This window comes from Rutidosis leptorrhynchoides, chromosome 3, assembly GCF_046630445.1.
Source record: "Rutidosis leptorrhynchoides isolate AG116_Rl617_1_P2 chromosome 3, CSIRO_AGI_Rlap_v1, whole genome shotgun sequence".
NCBI lineage: Eukaryota > Viridiplantae > Streptophyta > Magnoliopsida > Asterales > Asteraceae > Rutidosis > Rutidosis leptorrhynchoides.
In genome coordinates this window covers 642,266,877-642,293,366 of record NC_092335.1, presented here as the reverse complement: position 1 = coordinate 642,293,366, position 26,490 = coordinate 642,266,877, and positions in this window count along the sequence as shown.

Below are 26,490 nucleotides of genomic sequence, written 5' to 3'. Positions count from 1 at the left end.
AGCTTCATCACCATTTTTAATGAAGCCAAATTTCTTGGCCTCCTCATTAAAACGATGATTCCACATTCTGGATGCTTGTTTCAATCCGTAGATTGATTTCTTTAACTTGCATACCTTATTAGGATATTTCGGATCCACAAAACCTTCAGGCTGAACCATATAGACATCTTCCTCAAGATGTTCATTTAGGAAAGCGGTCTTGACATCCATCTGCCATATTTCATAATCATAATGAGCCGCAATGGCAAGTAATATCCTAATAGACTTTAGCATTGCCACAGGCGAAAACGTTTCATCATAGTCAACCCCTTGAGTTTGAGTGAAACCTTTTGCTACAAGTCTAGCTTTATATGTATCCAAGTTTCCATGTATGTCGGTTTTCATTTTGAAAAGCCATTTACAATCAACTAGCCTAGAGCCAGGAGGTTGCGCAACAAGTTCCCAAACTTGGTTGTCATACATGGATTGCATCTCAGCGTTCATGGCTTCCTGCCATTTATCTTTATCAATCCTTGATAAAAGCATCTTGGTAGTTGGTTGGTTCATCCAAATCAACCACATAGCAACCATCCATGAGAAACCCATATCTCTCAGGAGGATTACTAATCCTACCAGATCTGAGAATGTCTTGTGTATTTTGATCATCCATTTGATCATTCTCAACATTTTCATGTTGAGTGCTAGTGTCAACCAATTGTGTATCACCCAATTCATCTTGAACCTCCTCAAGATCTACCTTTCTTTCACTATTACCTTCCATTAGGAACTTAGTTTCAAGGAATTCAGCCTTTCGAGCAACAAATACATTCTGCTCAGATGGATCATAGAAATAATATCCCATATCATCCTTGGGATATCCTATGAAGATACACTTCGTGGATCGAGCATTCAACTTATTAGGGACGTAACGCTTAGGATAAGCTTCACATCCCCATACCTTTAAGTATGATAGAGATGGAGGTTTTCCAAACCACATCTCATGAGGAGTTCATTCCACTTTCTTGGTTGGGGCCATATTTAGAATACGAGCCGCGGAGCATAGACAATAACCCCAGAATGATAGAGGTAACGAGCTTCTAGCCATCATAGATCGAACCATATCCATTAGGGTTCAGTTCCTCCTTTCGGATACACCATTAAGTTGTGGTGTCCCGGGTGGAGTAAGTTGCGAGATAATCCCACAACTTCTAAGATGATCTTGGAAAGCATCACTTAGGTATTCACATCCTCTATCGGTACGAAGTACCTTTATTATCTTGTTGAGTTGATTTTGTACTTCGTTTTGATATTCTTTGAATGCTTCAAAGGTTTCGTCCTTGTGTCTTAATAAGTAGACATATCCGAAACGACTGAAGTCATCAATGAAAGTAACGAAGTATCTTTCACCATTCCTAGTCATGGGCTTAAAGGGTCCACATACATCCGAATGTATTAATCCCAATAAGTCTTTAGCCCTTTCATAGGTCCCTTTGAAAGGTGCTTTAGCCATTTTGCCTTGTAAACAAGATTCACATACATCAAACGAGTCTTGTTCATTTGATTTCAAAAGTCCATTCTTTTGAAGTGTATGCATTCGATTCTTGTTTATGTGACCAAGGCGACAATTCCATAAGTAGGAATCACTCAAATCCTTTTGGAGTTTCTTGGTGTTTGCATGGTATATTGAGCTATTGTATGATGTGTCATCACGAACCAATTCATAAATACCATTCACAGGCGAAGCCTTGAAATAGAACACATCATGTAAAGAAACATGGATATCATCATTAATGAAATTAAGATTAAAACCATATTGTTTCAAACGGGATACAGAAATAATGTTTCGAGATAAATCGGGTGCATACAAAACATTTTTCAAAATAAGCTCCAAACCACTTGGTAGCTTTAAAAAAAAGTCTCCTTGAGCTTTCACTTGCACCCTTGCTCCATTTCCCATGAAGAGACTTGTTGTTCCCGCATCTTGATCACTTCTTTTGAACCCCTGCAAAGTATTGCAAATATGAGTTCCACATCCTGTGTCTAATACCCATGTATTAGAAGAAGTAATACTAAGCTCAATGTATACCATATATACATTACTTGAGGTTTGCCCTGCATCCCTCTTTTCCTTCAACTCCTTGAGGTAGACCGGGCAGTTACGCTTCCAGTGACCCATTTCACCGCAACCGAAGCACGGATCTTCCTTGGGGTTAGCCTTTCCGGCAACCTTTTGCTTTTTGTTGTTGTTGGTTGGGGTAACCACCTTCCCCTTTCCTTTGCCCTTGCCTTGGTAGGCGGGTCCTTTCCTCTTAGCCGCCTTCGTCTTAGAAGTGTTATTGTTTTTGGACCCGCCTTCATTGATCGTAAACACGGGTGAAGCCCTTTTACCCATGCTTGCCACTGCCGTCTTAAGCATGGCATGTAATTCGCCAATGCTTTTATCCCATCCATTCATGTTGTAATTCATTACAAATGTGTCAAACCTCTTTGACAAGGAATTAAGGATAAGGTCTGTGGCTAATTCATTAGACACATTGCAGTTTAGACTGTTCGCTCGATCAATTAGGCTTTTCATCTTAAAGACATAAGATGAAACGGATTGGGAGTCATCCATCCGACATGCATGAAGCGCTCGGACCGTTTCAAAGCGCTCGACACGAGCTTGTTGAAGGAACATCTCCTTCAACTGTGTGATCATGTCATATGCACTATGATGCTTGAAATCCTTTTGGAGTTCTGGTATCATAGTCCCAAGCATGAGGCAAGAAACTTGCACCGAATCGGTGCAATATTTCTCCCAATAAGCCATGCCTTCCTTATCATCCTCGTCCGGTTGATCGGGAATGGGGTCTTCCAACACATACGCCCTATCCTCAAGTTTGAGGACAATTCTTAGATTGCGGAACCAATCCATGAAGTTCGTATGGTTGAGTTTTTCCTTTTCGAGGATTGACCTCAACGATAGGTTGTTAAAGTTGATAGGTGCGTTTGGAATGTTGTTGTTGTTATTGGCGGCCATCTACAAAATTTAACAAAGTTGTTTAAGTATTAATTTTAATTTAACAATCAATACCCTTTAAATTCAATTGATATTTATTAAATTTTAGAATCCAACAGTAAATCAAATTTCGGTTAGGTGACCTTTATCCCGTCATTTGATTTAGCAAGGTAGTCATTATACGACATTTGCAATTCTTTTGCAACTTCTAAGTTATGGGATCATGCAATCCTTTTGCATGACATATTATCCCATCAACGCCTATTTGTTCCTCATGTTTCGGTGACCCTAAGTTCATGATTCCCAAATCAAGTCGTCCTACTTATGTAAACGTGTAAATTTAACATACAAGTGGTTAGATGACCTTTATCCCACAAGTGTGCGAAATTTACCTCAATAATATTAGTTTGTTCATAACGGTTAGGTGACCTTTATCCCATTATGAGTTCCCTAATATTTTTAAGTGTCACATAAAAGGATGGCGTTTTCACTTGTTTGCCTTGTCGATAAGGGATTTTAAGTTTCCTTTAATTCTAGTTTGAGAAAACTTTTATACCATACACCAACATGCATTTAGTGTATGGTTTATTTGGAATCCATTTTCAAGTCTTGTAATTTTAGCCAATTACTTGATATAAACCATTTTATATATATGATCCTTATCATGTTCTTAATAACCGATTATTAATGTCCTTTTAGTCATTTTTAATTTAACCATTTAAATTGACGTTTTGCATGTCGTTAATAATGTATTAATTTAACCAATTAAATTGCCATTTTCTAGTCGTTGACTTGTGGGATTAACTTGTAGCAAACAAACATACAATCCACATAATCATACAAAACAACCACGCATGCAAAATCATATGTTCACAATCAAGCCATTTTGGTGGATGTTTGTTTAGCCGAAAACAAATGCCACCGGTAAAGGGGTTATAACACAAAGTAGGAGATTTTAAATCTCCCACTTAATCTTGCATCCAAATGCTTCTTCATGTGTTCTTCAAGTCTTCATCATCTTCATCATTTTACAAAATATATCCTAATACATTTTGTCTAAAAAATGAAAATACAACCTAATCTATTTTACATACCAAATATAAAATAAATTACATAACTAAAATAATATAATTACAAACCAAATTGAATGAATATTACAACCACATGAAGGAATTAATATTACATACCAAATGAATTATTAATAATCATCCAAACATGCAACCATTCAAATAAAGGGTCAAGGCTTGATTGTGAACTTCTACATACAACAAAATATGACCAAATTTTAAGTTCCAAACCCATTTAGAACTTGCTAAAATTCGGCCAAAAATGGAAACCCACCCAAACACTTTAATTTTTGCATTTTACAATCATGCTTGTACATAAAATGCAAAATATATAGTGAGTTTAATAATCATCTCGAAGCATATTTCAACAACTTCGGCTCTAGATACCATTGTTGGGATTTAACAAGTTTCGAAATGCTTAAAACATAATAAGAATCAAACTTAGCGGAAGCATGTAATTACCAATTTTAGACTTGTTAAACTTTAACCAATTAAAGTTAAATCTCAATTAGGATCAAGTTATGAAACATACTTGCAAACTACAAGATAGATAAGAGATTATACCTTCTCCAAGCTATGTAGTTGATGATGAAGAAGATGATGATGAATGGAGCTTCAAAAGTATGAAACCTCAAGTTGTTATACCCTAAACTTTGCACCAACACCCTAGCTTTTAGTTAGGATTTATTTGACACTTAATTAGAACTTGCAAAATCAATTGAAGAACCCTTTTCTTCCCTTTTTTGGTCACGGTAAAAGACAGCAGCAGCAAGCAGTTTTTGCAGTTTTATTTTGATGTGTTTAAGTGTATTTTTCCATGTATTACTTGAGTCAAGCTTTGGTAAACTACTTAAGCATGTGCCTTAGTAGTTGTGCTATCTTAAAAGTGACAAAACAAGGCATGGGTGTCTTCTAGGAGACTCCAAAATTCTGCACACTTTTAATTATATAATAATGTTTATATTTTATAAAACTTGTTATAAAATACTTGTAATTTATATAAAACTTATTAAATAAAGTATGCATTTGTTAAGTCACTTATTTTATAAACCAATTTTATAAAATATAACACAACATAATTATTTAAACCTATAAATAATTAAATACACATCATATATAAATTATCCAAATAATCTATCACAAGTGATTATAATTTAGAAAACCGATTTTCTAAAGTTCAAGTGTCGCGTATTTATTTAACAATCCAACCGTTAAAATAAATACATATAAAGTGTTGGTTAGCTTGTTATTGGGTATGACCCGACTTGGATCATAACATAGTGGCCACGTTAATTTAATATGTCTCTCGGGCATATGAAATACCTTCAGTAGGAATAAGCTCATTTTTCTCATTTGTGATGACAGTCATGCCACCCTTCTTAGGAACGCATTGAACTGGGCTTACCCATGGACTATCAGAAATTGGATAAATTAAACCTGCATCAAGCAGTTTAATAATTTCTTTCTTAAAAACATCTTGCATATTAGGATTTAGTCTTCTTTGGCGTTGCACATACGTTTTATGACCTTCTTCCATAAGGATTTTATATGTGCAATACGAAGGACTTATTCCTTTAATATCATGAATTTTCCATGCAATAGCTGGTTTATGAGCTTTTAACATAGAAATGAGTTGAGATTTTTCATTTTCAGTAAGAGAAGACGATATTATTACAGGTAATTCAGATTCACCATGTAAATAAGCATATTCCAAATGGTTTGGAAGTGGCTTTAACTCTAATGTCGGTGGTTCTTCTATCGATGATTTATATCGATATCTGTCTTCCTCTTTTAGCATTTGAATTTCTTCCGTTGTTGGTTCATATCCATTAGCCATAAGTGTAGCTAACATTTCAGTTTCATCAATTGGTTCAGTTCCTTCTCCTAAAGAACATTCTCCTGTTCCTTGTAATTCTGGAAATTCTTCTAACAATTCTGCATGTGAATCTATAGTTTGAATAAAATAACATGTATCATCTGCAGATTACGGTTGTTGCATGGCTCTATCAACAGAAAAGGTAACACTCTCGTCCTCTATACTTAGGGTCAGTTTCTTACCAAACACGTCTATTATTGCGTTGGCTGTGTTTAAGAATGGTCTTCCTAATATGAGAGGAACTCGAGAATCTTCTTCCATATCCAGAATAAAAAAATCTACTGGAAATACTAAAGTACCAACTTTAACTAGCATGTTCTCCATTATCCCTCTAGGATATTTTACTGATCTATCTGCTAGTTGTATACTTATTCGTGTTGGTTTCAATTCTCCAAGGTCTAGTTTAGCGTATAGTGAATACGGCATTAAATTTATACTAGCACCTAAGTCTGCCAATGCTTCTATTGAACTAAGACTACCCAGAAAACATGGAATTGTGAAACTTCCTGGATCTGAAAGTTTTTCTGGTATCTTATTCAACAGCACTGCAGAACAATTAGCATTCATTGTAATAGCTGAGAGTTCTTCCATTTTCTTTCTATTTGTGATTAGATCTTTCAGAAATTTAGCATATCTAGGCATTCCTGAAATCACGTCAATGAAAGGAAGATTAACATTTATCTGTTTAAACATATCCAAGAATTTGGATTGCTCGGCTTCAAGTTTCTCTTTTCTCATTTTACTCGGGTAAGGAAGTGGTGGTTGGTATGGTTTAACATAAGGTTTTGCCTTAACTGTGTTATCTTTATTAACCTTTTCAACTACCGGTTCTTTTTCCTTATCTTGTTCAGATTGTGGTTCTTGTGGAGTTGGAATAGCTTCATCAAAAATTACAGGTATTTCAGGTGGTTTAAGTGTAATACCACTTCTTGTGGTAATGGCTTTAGCTATTTCATTCCGGGGGTTAGCATTTGTATCACTAGGTAGACTTCCCGGTTTTCTTTCACCTATTAACCTTGATAGGTTACTTACTTCTTGTTCCAAATTTTGAATAGAAGCTTGTTGATTTCTAAATGCTTGAGCATTTTGTTCATTGGTTTGTTTCTGAGATGTGAAAAATTGAGTTTGAGATTCAACTAGCTTCGACATCATATCTTCAAAATTTGGCTTTTTATCATCGGTTTGTGGTGGTTTGTTTTGAAAAATAGGTCTTTGCTGATTGTAAGTATTATTAGATACTTGTTGATTACTAGGACCTTGTTGGTTGTTGTATGAAACATTTTGGTTATAATTCTGGTTTTGATTGTAGATCGGTCTTGGCGGTTGATAATTATTCTGATAATTATTTCCAGGCCTTTGGTTTATGTATGAAACATTCTCTCTTTGTTCCATTATTAGTTCAATACTGAGACAATCTTTTGTTAAATGTTGTCCTCCACACTGCTCACAACTAATTCGTATTGAGTGAATATCTTTAGTCATCTTTTCCATTCGTCTCTCGACAGCATCTATCTTTGCGAAAATGGAATCAAAGTCATGGCTAGAATCGGCTCTAGCTGCTTTAGATGATCTAACGATATCTTTTTCTTGGTTCCACTCATGTGAGTGGGAAGCAGTATTATCAATAATTTTATAAGCGTCACTTGCTGTTTTCTTCATAATGGAACCACCAACTGCTATATCGATGTCTTTCCTTGTAGTGATGTCGCATCCTTGGTAGAATATTTGTACTATTTGACAAGTGTCTAAACCATGTTGTGGACATCCTCTCAATAACTTTCCAAATCTGGTCCACGCCTCATATAGGGTTTCATTTGGCTTTTGCGTGAACGTAACAATTTCTCCTTGAAGTCTCACAGCTTTAGATGCCGGAAAGAATTGTTTAAGAAAATTTTCAACTAAAACATCCCATGTATCAATCGCCCCTTCAGGTAACGATTCTAACCAATCTTTGGCTTCTCCCTTTAAAGTCCAGGGAAATAACATGAGATATATCTGTTCATCCTCCACTTCTCTTATTTTAAATAGAGTACAGATCCTATTAAAGGTACGCAGATGTTCATTTGGATCTTCCTTCGGTGCACCACAAAATTGGCATTGATTTGTCACCATGTGTAGGATTTATCCTTTGATTTCATAATCTGGCGCATTAATGTCAGGTTGAGTAATTGCGTGACCTTGGCCAGTGCGTTTAGCTCTCATTCGGTCTTCCATACTAAGAGGTTCCAGATTTTCCATGATTGAATTTGTTGAATCTAAATTACTAGAGGATTCTGATTTAATGGTAGGTTCCTCAACAAAATCTGTTTGAATGATTGGTAGTTCCGGAGGAAAAATTAGTGGTTCGGGATCTCTGAATTGTCCCTGAATATCCTCCGGATTCTCAATTGTGAGGTCGGGTTCAAAAAATGGATTATCAGAAATTTGAATTGGAGTACTTGGTTGACTGGATGACGATTCTAAAGAAAAATCAACGGCGACAATATTTGCTAGATGTCTTGATCGAGTTACGGGTGGTGAACGTTTTGCTCGGTGCATTCACTGAATATCCTATTAGTTATAAAAATAAAAATTATATAAGTTATCAAATTAATAGACTTTGCTGCTTTTGCCCACGTTTCGAATAGCCAATAGATGCAGCAGGGAGCCAGAACCCTTTAAATCAAAAGCTTACAACTCAGCCACTAACAAATCCAACTATTACTACGAAGCAGAAAATTTGGATGTCTATCAATTTAACCGCTTAAAATAATTTTTCGTTGAAGTTTAAAGAAATTTTAGATAAGAAATAGAAAATTCTATGTTCTAAAAACTAGAGCGGCGGAAAATAAGAAAGAAAAATAGCGCGTCGAAAAACGTCGAAAAATAAAAGGTCGAAAAAATAATAGGCGTCGAAAAATAAAAATAAGAGAGTAGCTCGTCGATACTTAAAAAGGAACTAAAAACTAATAATTAAAAGTTGCGTCTAGAAATATTAAAGCTTAAAAGAAATACAATATCTCAAATGGCAATAACTTAAAAAGTACTAAAATATAAAAACAGCGTCACAAAATTCTAAATCACCTAAATCTTAGTCTAAAGAAAAAGCACTTAAGGGATTTTACGGCAAAGGCTAAGAATCTAGAATTAAAAATAACTATGGCAAAAACTATAACTTAAAACTAAATACGAACGAAATACAAATATTACGCTAAAACGAATAAAAAGATACAAAATATAAAAATAAACTTAAAGTTGCAAAAAGTACAATTTTTTATAAAAAATATTATTTTTATATTATTTATTTTATAAAACTATTAATTTTATAATTTATTAAAACTAATTAAACTAAAAATACAAATTAATAATAAAAACTAAAACTAATTAATTTAAAATTAAACCCTAATTAGGGTTTTAATAATAATAATAAATAATACTCCGTAATTAATGCAGTACTAGGTTCATTATGGCGTGTCAGAGTAGTTCATGCGGTCGCATGGATTTTATGGCTTGGGATCATGCGATCGCATGAGATCGGATACCAGGCCTGATCTTGGACTGCTACAGTACCGGGCCGAGGCTTTTTTTTCTAATTTCTAATTCTGTATTATAATTATAATTATATAAATTATTTATATAAAATAAATAAAAACTTAAATTTTAAAAACTAAAATAGAAAATAAAAGTACTTTATAATTTATGTATTTTAAACAATTCTTAAAAATATATACTTTATTTTGTTTTTCTTTTTATATTTTTGTATGAAAACGTATTTTTACAAAAACGTATTTTTACAAAAGTAAACTAAAAATCTTTTATATATATATATATATATATAGCGTTTTGCTTCTGGCGTTTGACTGTCCCCGGCAGCGGCGCCAAAAATACTTGATGTTAAAGCGAAGGGTACAAAATAGTTATATTTTTACAAGAAAATACTATTAAATACGATACAATTTTACACAAGATATTTATTTATTTATAGAATGGATATACCTAAACCTTGCTACAACACTTATAGGCCGTGTACCTAATCGTACAGTAGTGTAGTTTTTAGTAAGTCCGGTTCGTTCCACAGGGATCTTTTAAACAAGCTTAACGCTATATTTTTAAAAACTATATTTGTAAAAATACAAAAATATATAAGTAATATTATTATTATAAAAAGGGGGTTTTTACCGTTTAATGACCAGTTTGTCGATTTTAAAACTTAAGTCGCAGTTAAAACCTAATGTAAAATATTAAAAATAAATATAACTTAATTTAAAGCGTAAAGTAAATAACGATAATGAAATTGCGATAAATAAAAGTGCGATAAAATAAAATTGCGATACTTAAAGAGTACGATAATTAAAAGTGCAATTAAATACAATGACAATAAATAAAAGTGAGATAATTAAAAGTGCAATTAAATATGAAATAAAGGAATTATGCTTATTTAAACTTCCATAATCATGATGTTTGACGTGTTGATTTTTAGTTTATTCCCATGAGTTAATTGTTCTTTGTCCTGGATTATTCAATATGTCCATACGGATTTGTCCATAATAGTCCATCAGTCATAATCATAAAATGCGGAAGTCTTCGTCAAATTATTCTTATTCCCGAAGTCAAATATTCCAACTAATTGGGGATTCGAATTGTAACAAGGTCTTAATACTTTGTTTAATGAATACACCAAGTTATCGAGTGCGTGTAAACCAAGGTTTTACTACTTTGTAAACAATTACACCAATTACCCTTGAATGTAATCCACCCCTGTTTCAACAAGTCTATTAACTATAAATCCAGTTTCGTGTCCGGTAAATTTAAAATGAACAATTATTGGTATTTATAGATATCCCGCCCACCGTGCCCAGTCAAGCGTATGTGGTTATATATAAATACATCAAATTATAAATCCCATTAATAGCCCATAGTCTAATTTTCACAAGTGTCGTTCTTTTATCCAAACCCCAATTATGGTACAAAGCCCAATTACCCAATTTTAATATTTAACCCAACATCACGATTATTTCGGCATTAAATAAGCATAATAATAACTTAGCTACGAGACATTAATTTAAAAATAACATTAACCATAACTTACAGTGATTAAAAATAGCGTAGCATTACACGGACAGAATTTCAACTTACACCCTTACAACATTCGCTAACATACCCTTATTATTAGAATTTAAAATTAAAATTATAATTATAATTATAATAAATAAATAAATAAATAAATATATATATATATATATATATATATATATATATATATATATTATACGTGATAGATAAAGAGATAGGATGGATATATTTTGGCCAAAACACGTTGAATTTATAGGACCTGGGCTGGATTTTTCATCCATGCGATCACATGGAATTAACTCTTCCAGGCCATGCGATCGCATGGCCAGCTAGGGAAGTTCACATGTCTTTGTTTTCTAGTTTGCCGACGGATTAATTAATAAATAAATATAATATATAAATAATTTTAAGAATTATTTAAATATTATATTATATTTATGTGCATAGTTGACTTGTAATTTTTAGTCCGTTGCGTCGAGCGTTGAGAGTTGACTCTGGTCCCGGTTCCGGATTTTTGAACGTCCTTGCGTACAATTTAATATCTTGTATTTTGCGTTTCGCTTCTTGTACTCTTGTAATTTTGAGACGTTTCTCACCAATAATTTGAACCACTTTGATTGTACTTTGTACTTTTGAGCTTTTTGGTCGTTTGCGTCTTCAATTCATCGAATCTGTCTTTTGTCTTCACCTTTTATTATTTAAACGAATATCACTTGTAAATAGAACAATTGCAACTAAAAGCTTGTCTTTCTAGAGGGATAATGCTATGAAATATATGTTCATTTTTAGCATTATCAAATATTCCCATACTTGAGCGTTGCTTGTCCTCAAGCAATATAGTCTTGAAATAAAAATACTAGAATCACTTCTTTATTCTTCACACTTTGTACATGAGTGATTTCTATACGGTGGTATGAACAATGGTAGTAACGATGTGGTTTACAGTCCCACATGACTATAAAAATTTAGATCCTTTAGGAAATTGGATCTTTATGAAAACATTTGATCTTTTTTGAAAATTAAATCTAGCTTTTACCCTAGATAAGTTTTCCGGAATAACCCTTCACCGGTGTTTGCAAATTGTTTTTGTAGGTTTGATGGGTTTCAGATTTGAAAATTTTAGCTCAAAACTTATGGTTTTGTGTCACCCACTTGCTAACCTTGTATTGGGAAAGCAACACGTCCAGTATACTTGCTCCGTATATTACCTTTCGGTAAACTACCGTCCGGTTGTAAAGGAAAGCGTTGAACAAGCAACTGTTGAGGCAATGTCCCCTGACATGCTTTTAATTATGGACTATAACGTGTCTGATGCAATTACTATCCTTGGTAGGAGCAATAGTAAAGCTCACCCTATAGTTTTTTGGTTTGGCACAAGGTCCTGTCTTTGACCATGCTATGCAACCACCGTTCTTACGATTGACACCCGATTTGGTTCAGGTGACCTAATGAATTCTGATGAATTCTCAGGATTTTACGTTCAATGGTAATGAACGCATTGAAAATAGGTTTTCAGAAAACAAATTGGTTTGTAATTTTGATCAAAATATTTTCTCGTTCAAGCTCGAGTTTAGATATCATCGAATTTCATGAGTTTGTAATTCTCAATCTTTAAAGTCAATCTCTAGGATTGAGTAATATCAGGCTTAAAAGCTGATTTTTGATCTTTAAGGAGATTATCCTTTTCTGGGGGTCTGATTCATTAGTCTTATCCAGCTAATTTGTACGGCGTCCTCCCCATTTTACGAGACAGATCCTCTCATGGTTAGGATAAGTCTGACCACTTGGCGACCCTGTTTGATGCTCAGGTCCGTGGATTTCCTGCTGATTTTAGTGATGACTTTTCTAGATTTTTCGTCAACCTACAGCTGGTCTGGACGACAACTTCCTGACCTAAATCAAGAAGCGCGTTTCTTTTTTGAAAGACTTTATTTCCTTTTAATGATGGAATTGATTCATCGTGTAGATCCATCTTTCTTTCAAATATATTACAGTTTTCCGGGTAAAATGGTTAATTTTGTCCAAAACAAAAGTATCTTTGTACAAAATATGTGATATATGTTTTAAAGAACTTGGTAAATTTTTCTCACACTTGGCTTTTATTTTTCTTTCTTTGCCTTTTTATTGTCCTCTATTCCATTTTAAATAAATTCTAACATTTTGGGTTGTTTCTCAATTTATGTCCTTTCCGAGGTAACAATAATTTCGGTATTAACACCTAGTTTTATCGTTCATAAATATGTATAAACATGATTTTGAATTCATTTAATTGAAAATTTTGAAAATTTTACTAGAATTGGGTAGTCAGTATATAAGACTAGGGCTGTTCTTTATTATCAGAGAGCACTAAATTCTAATACAACTACTGCGTTACTAGTATTTTTAATGGTAACCAAGTGTATAAGTTAAAATTTTAAAAATCCGAAAGAATTTAACCCCTTCCCACACTTAAGATCTTGCAATGCCCTCATTTGCAAGAAATCAGTAACAATTTAAATTATTGAGGGTGATTAGCGTAGAAAAATGATTAAATTTTACCAAAATTTCCAAACATATTGGCGTTTATTTGCTGAATGATAAATGGTGCACATCATTTGTTCATTCCGTCTTGTTGTTACATCACATTTGTTTTTTGTTTTGTCGTCAAAACTAGTAGCTTTTGCTGAACTTAATGCCAGTCTTTGAAAATGCGCTGTTTTACCCTGTTGTGTACAATTGACAATATACATACATACAAATATAAACATGCATGGTAATTTGAAATGGGACTTAAAATCCCACTTTCAAATCAAATATGAAATATTAGTACCAAATAATAAAAATATTAAACAATACATTAATGTATCACAATATCATATGTTTAAACATAAATAAATAGAAATAATAAAAAGATAAAAATCATAGAAATCACCAACAGGAACTATATCAATCTGGATAGGGGTTCCAGTTCATGTCGTCGTCCGGGTTCCATGGTTGGTGATAGGTGTACTGGTAGGCCTGGTTAGGGTCGTAGAGAGTATATGGTGGTCTCATCTCGGGCTGGTGTGGAGGATAGTAAGCGGGTCGGGTTGAAACGTAGTGATCCTGAGGTGACAGCTGGCTCATAATCTGACGCTGATGATAGTCCCATCTATCATGTTGTCGTTGCCTGGAATGCTCGTTATCATTCCGGGCTTGTCACTGCTCCATCCATCTAAATCTCTCCCCGTTTGTCATATCTACCTCATCTACACGCTGGTAGACATCAGTCATATCCTCCCTAATGACATCCCTAATGTCATCTGCTTCCTCCATTTCCTCATCTGAAACTCTCTCTACCTGAGGATGACGACCTTCATAGGGTACTGGCTGGTTGCGTCTGCTCTTTAATACCTTAGCACCCTGATAGACCTTTAATCTTGAAGGCTCAACCTGTTCCCTACATTCCAAAAGTGGACCCCCTTGGTCCCTATCTACACCCAAATACTCTCCAATGAGAGTAACAAAAATACCTCCTCCTATTATCCCCCCTTCCTGTATTCCTTCCACCATCTTAGACAAATAAAAACCAACACAGTAGGGGATATTAACAAAGCTTCTTGGGTCTCGAATACACTTTAGGTAAAATAAATCATGTAAGGTCATTTTCTCCTTATTGTGACCTGATGTTTTAGCAGAGTAGTATATAAAATAGCTTATATTTTTACAGGGAAATACTATTAAATACGATACAATTTTACACAAGATATTTATTTATTTAGAGAATGGATATACTTAAACCTTGCTACAACACTTATAGGCAGTGTACCTAATCGTACAGTAGTGTAGTTTTTAGTAAGTCCGGTTCGTTCCACAGGGAATCTTTTTAAACAAAGCTTAACGCTATATTAGTTTACTTTTATAAAAATACAAATATATATATATAAGTAATATTATTATTATAAAAGGGGGGTTTTTACCGTTTAATGACCGGTTTGTCGATTTTAAAACTTTAGTCGCAGTTAAAACTAAATGTAAAATATTAAAAATAAATACAAGACTTAAATTAAAGCATAAAGTAAATAACGATAATGAAATTGCGAATAATAAAAATGCGATAAAATAAACTTGCGATAATTAAAAAGTACGATAATTAAAAGTGCAATTAAATACAATAACAATAAATAAAAATGCGATAATTAGAAGTGCAATTAAATATAAAATAAAGGAAATTAAATATGAAATAAAAGAATTATGCTTATTTAAACTTCCGTAATCATGATGTTTGACGTGTTGATTTTAGTTTTATGCCCATGGGTCAATTGTCCTTTGTCCTGGATTATTTAATATGTCCATACGGATTTTGTCCATAACAGTCCATCAGTCATAAATATAAAGAGCGAAAGCCTTCGTCAAATTATTCTTATTCCCGAAGTCAAATATTCCAACTAATTGGGGATTCGAATTGTAACAAGGTTTTAATACTTTGTTTAATGAATACACCAGGTTATCGACTGCGTGTAAACCAAGGTTTTACTACTTTGTTAACAATTACACCAATTACCCTTGAATGTAATTCACCCCTGTTTCAACAAGTCTATTAACTATTAATCCAGTTCCGTATCCGGTAAAATGAATAATTATTGGTATTTATAGATATCCCGCCCACCGTACCCAGTCAAGCGTATGTGGTTATATATAAATACGTCGAATTATAAGTTTGTATATTAAATTAACAAGGTATTGTTTAGTTAATATAAAACCCATTAATAGCCCATAGTCTAATTTCCACAAGTGTCGTTCTTTTGTCCAAACCCCAATTATGGTACAAAGCCCAATTACCCAATTTTAGTAATTAGCCCAACATCATGATTACTTCGGATTAAATAAGCATAATAATAACTTAGCTACGAGACATTAATATAAAAAGGTTGAACATAACTTACAATGATTAAAAATAGCGTAGCGTTACACGGACAGAATTTTGACTTACACCCTTACAACATTCGCTAACATACCCTTATTATTAGAATTATAATTAAAATTAAAATATAAATTATAAATATATATTACGTATATATTGAGAGAAGAAGGAAAAAAGATGATGAAAAATGCTCAGAATTCGGTTGGCTTTATAGGGAGTTTCAAAGTTTGGGGCTCCGCGACTCGCGGCCCTTTTGGCCTTCAAACTCTGCGAGTCGCGGAGTTTGAAATTACAGCTCACCCATTTTGGAGTCTCTCTTGCCGACGGTTTTTATTTATTTATATAATATATAAATAATTATAAGAATTATTTAAATATTATATTATATTTATGTGCATAGTTGCCTTGTAATTTTTAGTCCGTTGCGTCGAGCGTTGAGAGTTGACTCTGGTCCCGGTTCCGGATTTTCGAACGTCCTTGCGTACAATTTTATATTTGTACTTTGTATTTTGAATCTTGTACTCTTGTAATTTCGAGACGTTTCTTATCAATAATTGGAACCTCTTTGATTGTCTTTTGTACTTTTGAGCTTTTTGGTCATTTGCGTCTTCAATTCGTCGAATCTGTCTTTTGTCTTCACCTTTTATTATTTAAACGAATATCACTTGTAAATAGAACAATTGCAACTAAAAGCTTGTATTTCTTGAGTAATAATGCTATGAAATATATGTTCGTTTTTAGCATTATCAAATATTCCCACACTTGAGCGTTGCTTGTCCTCAAGCAATATCGTCTTGAAATACTAGAATCACTTCTTTATTCTTCACACTTTGTACATCAGTGATTTCTATACGGCGGTATAAACAATGGTAGTAACGATATGGTTTACAGTCCCACATGACTATAAAAATTTAGATCCATTAAGGAAATTGGATCTGTTTGAAAACATTTGATCTTTTGAAAATTAAATATAGGTTTTACCCTAGATAAGTTTTCCAGAATAACCCTTCACCGGTGTTTGCAAAATATTTTTGTGGGTTTGGTGGGTTTCAGATTTGAAAATTTTAGCTCAAAACTTGCGGTTTTGTGTCACCCACTTGCTAACCTTGTATTTGGAAAGCAACACGTCCAGTTTACTTGTCCCGTATATTACCTTTCGGTAAACTACCGTCCGGTTGTGAAGGAAAGCGTTGAACAAGCAACTGTTAAGGCAATGTCTAATGACATGCATTTGATTATGGTTTATAACGTGTCGGACGCAATTACTATCCTTGGTAGGAGCAATAGTAAAGCTTACCCTTATGATTTTTCTGTCTGGCACAAGGTCCTGTCTTTGACCATGCTATGCAACCACCGTTCTTACGGTTGACACCCGATTTAGTTCAGGTGACCTAATGAATTCCAGGTGAATTCCTAGTATTTTACGTTCAATGGTAATGAACGCATTGAAAATAGGGTTTTCAGAAAACAAATCGGTTTGTAATTTTGATCAAAATATTTTCTCGTTCAAGCTCGAGTTTAGATATCATTGAATTCCATGAGTTTGAATTCTCAATCTTTAAGGTCAATCTCTAGGATTGAGTAATATCAGGCTTAAAAGCTGATTTTTGATCTTTTAAGGAGATTATCCTTTCTGGGGATCTGATTTATTAGTCTTATCCAGCTAATTTGCATGGTGCCCCCCCATTTTACGAGATAAATCCTTCTCATGGTTAGGATAAATCTGACCACTTGGCGACCCTGTTTAATGCTGAGGTCCGTGGATTTCCTGCTGATTTTAGTGATGACTTTTCTAGATTTTTCGTCAACCTACAGCTGGTCTGGACGACAACTTCATGACCTAAATCAAGAAGCGCGTGTCTTTTTCGGAAGACTTTACTTCCTTTTAATGATGGAATTGATTCATCGTGTAGATCCATCTTTCTTACAGTAAATCAGGTAAAACTTTTTAGTTTAGTCCAAAGCAAAAGTATTTTCAGTTATTTGTACAAAAAAAATGTGATATATGTTTTGAATATCTTGGTAAATTTTCCCACACTTGGCTTTTATTTTCCTTTTTATCGTCCTCTATTCCATTTTAAATGAATTTTAACATTTTGGTTTGTTTCTCAATTTATGTCCTTTCTGACGTAACAATAATTTCGGTGTTAAAACCTAGTTTTATCGTTCATAAATATGTATAAACATGATTTTGAGTTCATTTAATTGAAAATTTTGAAAAATTTTACTAGAATTGGGTAGTCAGTATATAAGACTAGGGCTGTTCTTTATTATCAGAGAGCACTAGATTCTAATACAACTACTACTTTACTAGTATTTCTAATGGTAACCAAGTGTATAAAGTAAAAATTTTAAAATCCGAAAGAATTTAACCCCTTCCCACACTTAAGATCTTGCAATGCCCTCATTTGCAAGAAATCAACAACAATTTAAATTATTGAGGGTGATTTGTGTGAAAATGATTAAATTTTTACCAAAGTTTCCAAATATATTGGCGTTTGTTTGCTGAATGATAAATGGTGCACATCATTTGTTCATTCCGTCTTGTTGTTATTTCACATATATTTTGCATCTTGTAGTCAAAATTAGTTGCTTTTGCTGAACTTAATGCCAGTCTTTGAAAATGCGTTGTTTTACCCTGTTGTGTACATAAGATAAACTGCAAACATATATACATATTTTTGAAGTTTGGTATATTACCCCACATTCAAAAATTATTAAAATCTAAGAATAAAAGTTAGAAAATTATAAAAACTATTACAATATTAACATAAGTATTAAACGTATCAACATTACAAATTACAAAATAAATAAAAAACTAAGTAGACTAGGGATGATACTGATACCAATAGGGGTTCCAAGCATAACCATAGGTGCTATAGAATGCTTCGGCAGGGTTATACGTAGGATACGGTGGCTGCATCTCTATAGACCAGGGAGGGAATATGGGTTTTGGTGTAGGAATATAGTTTCTACCTATATGTTGGCAATGAGCTATGATTTGGTTCTGATGAACTTGCCAATCTTCAAATGCTCTCTGTCTAGCATTTTCGCACTCCTGTGAAGCTATAAACCTTTGCATTTCTTGCATCTCATTTCCCCCTCCTACATTACCTTGCTGTTGGTTTCTCTCAACCTGTGGATGTCTACCATGGTATTGTACTGCGGCGTTATTTCGCTTCTTCAAAACTTTCGCACCATGGTATACATTTAAACCTATAGTATCGCGGGGTTCTGGTTCTTCTACTAATAATCCCCCCCCCCCCCCCCGACTTATATCCACATCGAGATATTCAGCAATTAAAGTAATAAAAATACCACCTCCTATTATGCTATGCGGTCTCATCCCCCTAACCATAGCTGATAAATAATAACCCACACAATACGGTATACTTACAGCGCTTTGTGGGTCTCGAATACACATATGGTAAAACAAATCCTGTTCATTTACCTTTTCCTTGTTCTTACCTCTTTGTGTAATCGAATTAGCTAAAAACCTATGAATCACTCTTAATTCGGCTCTATCTATATCCAAATAAGAGTAATTTCCCCCTTTGAATCGGTGATGGCTTGTCATTTGACTCCATACACCGTGTGTATCAAAATTTGCATCTATCTTTCTACCGTTTAGTATCAACCCTCTACAATCAGCAGATGCTAACTCCTCAGGCGTATATATACGTAAAGCCTGAGCCATGTCTAGTAAAGACATGTGGCGCATCGAACCTCCTAACAAAAATCTAATAAAAGATCGATCGGTTAAACTAGCTACCCGATCATTTAATTCTATACTACATAACAATTCTTCACACCATACTTTATATACAGGTCTACGCATGGTGAATAAACGTACCCAGTCATTAAAAGTAGAATTACCATACCTCTGTACAAGTAATTCCCTAATTGGCCCGGCCAATTCTACAGCTTCTAAGGGTCCCCATTCTATGACCCTCGGTACCTCAACAACCTTAGAATGAAGAGTATGCAAACCCCTTTGGTATTTTGGATAATCTATCCAAAGTCTGTCAAATCTCAGGTTCGGGTGCAACTCTTCCAAGTGCATATCAGAAAATGTCATGACTGGATGAGGTATATCTTGCTTGTAGTAGTTATCCACCTCCTGTTGTTCCGCATTCTCAGCAGGAGCATTGCGAGCTTGGGATGAAGATTCACCCCTTTCAGTCTGCAAAACACATTAAACACAATTTTTGTGCATCCAAATATGCATTAGTGTCAGCAAAATCATCAATCAAAATAATTACAATGACATGATCAATTTATATCAAACTTAAGCTTATTTTCACATTTTTATCAAATCTACACTTTTTCAAATAAGCATATACGAAAATGTTCGTCAAGTTCATAAGCATTTAACTCAAATAACATGTCAAAATAATCATCACTAGCAATTAAACAAGTTTCAAATGGCATTATCTCTCAAAAATCAAGTTCATGAATTTTAGACTTGAAAAAGTCCACTTTAATTCTCAAAATCATGTTTAGGCTCAAAGTTTGGATCATTTAACTACCTAAACATGTTACACTACTTAATTTAGCAACAATTCATGACAAAAATCGGCCATAACCTGTTTATATCAAAAAGCCCCAAATTTGCTCAAGAACACAAACCCTAGATTACTCAAAATTTGAAGTTTAAGGCTTCTAATCATGTTAAATAGCATCAATCTAGGTTATACAAGCATAATACATAAACAATTTAAGCCTAATTACACTAAAAAGCATCAAAATCAAATTGGGGAAAAAAAATTGCTCAAGAACACTAATTTTCAAATTAAATGGTGTTTAGGTGTAGAAATTTACCGTTTTTCTTGAGTAATTCCTTGATAGCATCCTTCTCAACATGATTTTAGTAAAAAATTTGGTGATTAACGGTTAAAAATTGTGATTTTGGGTTGTATTTTTCGGGTTTTTCGTGCAGTATGTTCGCAGTGTTTTGTGTTTGAGGTGTGCAACTGAGCTGTTCCACCTCTTTTTATTTTTTCTGTAATTTCATCCCTCCGCGACTCGCGGTGAATTACCCTTCAAACTCCGCGAGTCGCGGAGTTTTTTTTTTTTTTTATATAATCTTTAACTTATAAAATATTTAAGTAATTAATTTTTAAACTTTTGTTTCCCTTGTTATTTAGGACGAGGTCGTTTCGGATCGATGTCCTAGTCCGTCCCTCGACAAAATTTTAAAATTTGTCTTTTTTTTTTGTAGCGATTGTTTTAAAAGCTAAGATTTTTGGGTTTTTTTAAATGTTTTTGGCATACTTTAATTCAATAAGATTAAAAATAATGATAATAAAAGTTCTCGTCCCTCCCTCGGGTAAAGCAATTTCGGTTTAAAGACCTAGTCTTCAACTTACGACGAATTTTAAAAATCATATTTTTAACTTAATGAGATAAAGTAAATTTTTATTTTTAAATTCACACAACTTAAATATAAATTTCAAAATTAATATTAAAAATTCACACCAACTTAAAATTTGAAATGCATAAAATTAAAATTCATATTTTTAAAAAAATTAAAAATTCACACCAAACTTAAAATTTGAAATGCATAAAATTAAAATTCATATTTTAAAATTTTAAAATTCACACCAAACTTAATTTAAAAATTCATATTATAAATTCACACCAAACTTATATTAATTTTTCAAATATTTACAATTTTAAAAATATTGTTTTTACAAAGTTTACAATATTAATTTAAGATTCAAATATTAATTTTAAAAACATGGTAAAAATAAAATTAAAAATCTTTTTGGCTTTTTATCCCACTTTAATCAATCAAATATTATCAAAAATATGCGCCCCTCTTTTCGGTAAAGTAATTTCGGTTTAAAGACCTAATTTAACTCATGACGAATTTTTGAAATATTTTGGGTTGATTGATTAAAGATATTTATACCTTAAGAATAAACGTTAAATTTCGCAGTGATGTAATAAATTTTTGAATGATATCAATAATTTCGGTCGCCAAACCTAATTTTATTCAATACCAATTTAATACTTTTTAGCGAACAAATTAGCGTTTATTATCAAAAGGTTAAAAATAAAAAAAAATAAAATAAAAACTGTACAGACTTACCTGTGAAATAGATTTCTTAGTTATATGATCTATCCCATTCATAAGATAGTCGGTTTAATTGGTTTTCCATGGCTACATAGGCGTAACCTCGAGCATTTAGTGTCTTTTCTTCTAAACATATGAACGGTCCGTCTCTGCATAAAGTAACAAATTCGGTATTTGAATAGGTTTGATTATTTGAACATTTACCTCCATGTGACCATTTTCCGCATTTGTGACATCTTTCTAGGTGTCGTGCTCTTCTTTTCGCTGCGGATTTTGATTTTCCTTTACCAAATTGTAACTTATTATCTTCGCATCTGGATTCTTTTCTAACTCCGTCCATTCTTTCTCTGATTACTGATACTATTTCACTCGGTAGTATGTCATTATTACGTTTAGTGATCAAAGCGTGTAGCATTAGACCATGGTTTAGTTCACAGGCAGTCTTCATTTCCTAAAAAAAAATAAAAATTCAGAATGGGGGGAGAAGACTAGTTCTTTAGGGTCTGCTAGGGAAAGACCATTCGAGTTCCATTTTCGAGAACTACACGAAAACAGACAATCTAACTCTAACAGAAATACATAAACCTTTAAAGACTTGATTCTCCCCACACTTAGTTAGATGTGGTATCGAAATTGTGATTAACTTCATTGTCAACTTCCATCGGACCATGTATGTAATGTTTAACTCTGTGACCATTAACTTTAAATTCAATCCCATTTGAATTTATTAATTCTATCGTTCCGTATGGGAAAACTCTTTTGACTATGAATGGTCCAGACCATCTTGATTTCAATTTTCCAGGAAATAGCTTGAATCGTGAATTGAAAAGAAGAACTCTGTCTCCTTCTTTAAATTCTTTTGAACTTCTGATTCTTTTATCATGCCATTTCTTCGTTCTTTCCTTATAAATTAACGAATTATCGTATGATTCATGTCTTAATTCTTCTAATTCATTTAGTTGACTTAATCGTAGACGTCCGGCTTCATGTAAATCAAGATTACATGTCTTCAAAGCCCAAAATGCTTTGTGTTCAATTTCTACTGGAAGATGACATGCTTTTCCATAAACGAGTCTAAAAGGTGTGGTTCCAATTGGAGTTTTGTAGGCTGTTCTAAAAGCCCAGAGTGCATCCTCCAATTTAATGGACCATTCCTTCTGATTTGATCCTACGGTTTTCTCTAGAATACGTTTTAATGCTCGGTTGGTATTTTTAACTTGTCCACTTGTTTGTGGATGATAAGCAGTGGAGATTTTATGAGTTACTCTATATCTTTTAAGAACTTTCTCAAGTCGATTGTTACAAAAATGAGTACCCCGATCACTTATTAAAGCTTTCGGTGTTCCGAACCTAGCAAAAATACGTTTTAAAAAGTTGACTACAACTCGTGCATCGTAAGTTGGGAGAGCTTGTGCTTCCGCCCATTTAGATACATAATCAATGGCAACGAGAATGTAGAGATTATTATGAGATTTTGGAAATGGACCCATAAAGTCAATACTCCAAACGTCAAATACTTCACATACTTGAATGACATTTTGTGGCATTTCATCACGTTGACTTATCTTTTCGGCCCTTTGACAAGCATCACAGGATTTGCAAAGAAGGTGTGCATCTTTGTAAATTGTAGGCCAATAGAATCCAGCATCATAAACTTTTCTTGCTGTTAGTTGAGGCCCATAATGCCCTCCTGTTGGTCCTGTGTGACAATGGTTTAATATTTTACTAGCTTCATCTCCAAATACACATCGGCGTATTATTCCATCTGGACAACTTTTAAACAGATGTGGTGAAATGTCCCGTTCTTATTGATTAAAAACGTTCCATATTAATTGATTTCGTTGCGAGGTTTTGACCTCTATATGAGACGTTTTTCAAAGACTGCATTCATTTTTAAACAAACCATAACCTTTATTTCATCAATAAAGGTTTAAAAAGCTTTACGTAGATTATCAAATAATGATAATCTAAAATATCCTGTTTACACACGACCATTACATAATGGTTTACAATACAAATATGTTACAACAAAATAAGTTTCTTGAATGCAGTTTTTACACAATATCATACAAGCATGGACTCCAAATCTTGTCCTTATTTAAGTATGCGACAGCGGAAGCTCTTAATAATCACCTGAGAATAAACATGCTTAAAACGTCAACAAAAATGTTGGTGAGTTATAGGTTTAACCTATATATATCAAATCGTAACAATAGACCACAAGATTTCATATTTCAATACACATCCCATACATAGAGATAAAAATCATTCATATGGTGAACACCTGGTAACCGACAATAACAAGATGCATATATAAGAATATCCCCATCATTCCGGGACACCCTTCGGATATGATATAAATTTCGAAGTACTAAAGCATCCGGTACTTTGGATGGGGTTTGTTAGGCCCAATAGATCTATCTTTAGGATTCGCGTCAATTAGGGTGCCTGTTCCCTAATTCTTAGATTACCAGACTTAATAAAAAGGGGCATATTCGATTTCGATAATTCAACCATAGAATGTAGTTTCACGTACTTGTGTCTATTTTGTAAATCATTTATAAAACCTGCATGTATTCTCATCCCAAAAATATTAGATTTTAAAAGTGGGACTATAACTCACTTTCACAGATTTTTACTTCGTCGGGAAGTAAGACTTGGCCACTGGTTGATTCACGAACCTATAACAATATATACATATATATCAAAGTATGTTCAAAATATATTTACAACACTTTTAATATATTTTGATGTTTTAAGTTTATTAAGTCAGCTGTCCTCGTTAGTAACCTACAACTAGTTGTCCACAGTTAGATGTACAGAAATAAATCGATAAATATTATCTTGAATCAATCCACGACCCAGTGTATACGTATCTCAGTATTGATCACAACTCAAACTATATATATTTTGGAATCAACCTCAACCCTGTATAGCTAACTCCAACATTCACATATAGAGTGTCTATGGTTGTTCCGAAATATATATAGATGTGTCGACATGATAGGTCGAAACATTGTATACGTGTCTATGGTATCTCAAGATTACATAATATATAATACAAGTTGATTAAGTTATGGTTGGAATAGATTTGTTACCAATTTTCACGTAGCTAAAATGAGAAAAATTATCCAATCTTGTTTTACCCATAACTTCTTCATTTTAAATCCGTTTTGAGTGAATCAAATTGCTATGGTTTCATATTGAACTCTATTTTATGAATCTAAACAAAAAAAGTATAGGTTTCTAGTCGGAAAAATAAGTTACAAGTCGTTTTTGTAAAGGTAGTTATTTCAGTCGAAAGAACGACGTCTAGATGACCATTTTAGAAAACATACTTCCACTTTGAGTTTAACCATAATTTTTGGATATAGTTTCATGTTCATAATAAAAATCATTTTCTCAGAATAACAACTTTTAAATCAAAGTTTATCATAGTTTTTAATTAACTAACCCAAAACAGCCCGCGGTGTTACTACGACGGCGTAAATCCGGTTTTACGGTGTTTTTCGTGTTTCCAGGTTTTAAATCATTAAGTTAGCATATCATATAGATATAGAACATGTGTTTAGTTGATTTTAAAAGTCAAGTTAGAAGGATTAACTTTTGTTTGCGAACAAGTTTAGAATTAGCTAAACTATGTTCTAGTGATTACAAGTTTAAACCTTCGAATAAGATAGCTTTATATGTATGAATCGAATGATGTTATGAACATCATTACTACCTTAAGTTCCTTGGATGAACCTACTGGAAAAGAGAAAAATGGATCTAGCTTCAATGGATCCTTGGATGGCTCAAAGTTCTTGAAGCAAAATCATGACACGAAAACAAGTTCAAGTAAGATCATCACTTGAAATAAGATTGTTATAGTTATAGAAATTGAACCAAAGTTTGAATATGATTATTACCTTGTATTATAATGATAACCTACTGTAAGAAACAAAGATTTCTTGAGGTTGGATGATCACCTTACAAGATTGGAAGTGAGCTAGCAAACTTGAAAGTATTCTTGATTTTATGAAACTAGAACTTTTGGAATTTATGAAGAACACTTAGAACTTGAAGATAGAACTTGAGAGAGTTCAATTAGATGAAGAAAATTGAAGAATGAAAGTGTTTGTAGGTGTTTTTGGTCGTTGGTGTATGGATTAGATATAAAGGATATGTAATTTTGTTTTCATGTAAATAAGTCATGAATGATTACTCATATTTTTGTAATCTTATGAGATATTTCATGCTAGTTGCCAAATGATGGTTCCCACATGTGTTAGGTGACTCACATGGGCTGCTAAGAGCTGATCATTGGAGTGTATATACCAATAGTACATACATCTAAAAGCTGTGTATTGTACGAGTACGAATACGGGTGCATACGAGTAGAATTGTTGATGAAACTGAACGAGAATGTAATTGTAAGCATTTTTGTTAAGTAGAAGTATTTTGATAAGTGTATTGAAGTCTTTCAAAAGTGTATAAATACATATTAAAACACTACATGTATATACATTTTAACTGAGTCGTTAAGTCATCGTTAGTCGTTACATGTAAGTGTTGTTT